The following is a 1,695-nucleotide window of genomic DNA, read 5'->3' as shown; positions in this document are numbered from 1 at the left end:
AAAATACAGGAAGCATTTCGAGCAAGGGCAAAGTGCAATAACCAGAAACCAGAATATTCTCTGCACCCCTTGTCTAACTCTGGGCCTGATTCTCTTCCGCATTGACGGCCCTTTCCCTGTCTCCGGCCGTGTCTGGAGGGCTTTATGCCCCTGTCCAGCCCCTTCACACTGCCAGGAAGGGAGAGGTGTTATGGAATCTTAGCCCAAAGAGGAACCAGGCCCTGTGTCACCTTCATCCTGGGTTTCAGATGACCCCGAGAAGTTGGGGGGCCACCGGGGCCTAGAGCATGGCCCTGCCACAGCGGCCCCGCCCCCGGTCATCCTCTTCCCCCGAGGCCCCGCCCCCCCACTGTTCACTCCTCTGGCCCCCGAGGTCCCCCTACCTGCCCCTCGCTCCTCTCCGCCTCTTCCCCCAGGACTCCACTCACCCCCTGCTTGCTCCTCTCTGCCCCTTTCCCCGAAGGGGGGCTACCGGGGGGCCATGGGGCCAGGCACCCGTCCCTTTTCTCTGTCTCTGGTGAGCGGGGGGCAGGGGGGTCCTTGGGGAAGGAGGTGGAGCAGGACAGGAAGAGGCACAAGAAGACGGGGCCGCGGGGGAAAAGGCCGAGGGGGGGTGGGGTGCAGGTTTTGGGGGAGGAGGCGGAGGGGGGATGGGAAGAGGCAGAGCAAGAGCAGGGCATCGGGCTAAGAGGCAGAGGGGAGCGGGGTGCAGGCGGGGCCCCCACTTCTCTGGAGCTTCGCTTCCAGCACTCGAAAGATGACCATGGGCCCACGGGCCTCCGGATGGGAGACCCGCCCCACATCCCCAGTGTTTCCGCCCCGCATGGACGGCCTTTTGGGGGAGGCTCAGGCTCCCCTGGCCTCTGATACGGGCTGCCCATGCTCAGCTCCTTCCACGCTCTGGAGAGGAGCAGCACCCAGGGGTGGGGCTGAGCCGGGAGGCGCTGGGTGAGGGGCAGAGGCCTCGGGAGCTGAGACCGCAGGGACACAGCGTGAGGCACCATCCCAGGCATCCCCATGAAAGGAGCAGAACAGGGTTTACCTGGGGTGGGGAGTGTATGGAGAGCGTCTCAGGGCCGGTGGAGATGTATTGCCCTGGTGAGCAAGTGTGGCTAAAACACAGGCCTCGCTGTGAGCAGGATTTGAACCTGCACAGGGAAACCTGAATGGATTTCGAGTCCAACGCCTTAACCGCTCGGCCCTCACAGCTGTGAGTGACGTGGCCTCCAGTGGCAGTCTCTACTGGAGCGGCTGGAAGCCGACGGGAGGGAGCTCTCCACCCTCAACGAGCAGCCGTAGCCATGTTGGCAGGAGAAGCTCTCCCAGCACCATAGCACTGTCCACACCGGCGCTTAGGTCCGTGTAACTTGTGTCACTCGGGGGGTGGCTTATTCACACCCCTGAGCCACATACGTTCTACCGACACAAGGGGGAGTGTAGACGCAGCCTTAGCAGAGACGCGATTAAGATCCACTTCCTGGACACTACTGTGCTAATAAACGATGGTCACATAAACACCACCCTATACTGGAAACCTACTGACCGCTATTCCTACCTGCATGCCTCCAGCTTTCACCCTGACCACACCACACGATCCATCGTCCACAGCCAAGCTCTGCGATACAACCGCATTTGCTCCAACCCCTCAGACAGAGACAAACACCAACAAGATCTCTATCAAGCCTTCTTACAACT

The 1,695-nt window shown here is 61.3% G+C and overlaps 1 non-coding gene across 1 annotated transcript; it reads right to left on the bottom strand.

Moving 5' to 3' along the window:
* Positions 1–1,127: 1,127 nt before the first annotated feature.
* Positions 1,128–1,209, bottom strand: TRNAS-CGA (transfer RNA serine (anticodon CGA)). Its single transcript has one exon. It is a non-coding gene; the product is annotated as a tRNA-Ser (tRNA).
* Positions 1,210–1,695: the final 486 nt, after the last annotated feature.

The sequence above is a fragment of the Lepidochelys kempii genome, chromosome 11 (assembly GCF_965140265.1).
Source record: "Lepidochelys kempii isolate rLepKem1 chromosome 11, rLepKem1.hap2, whole genome shotgun sequence".
Taxonomy (NCBI): Eukaryota; Metazoa; Chordata; order Testudines; family Cheloniidae; genus Lepidochelys; species Lepidochelys kempii.
This window is presented reverse-complemented; position numbering and strand designations above follow the sequence as displayed.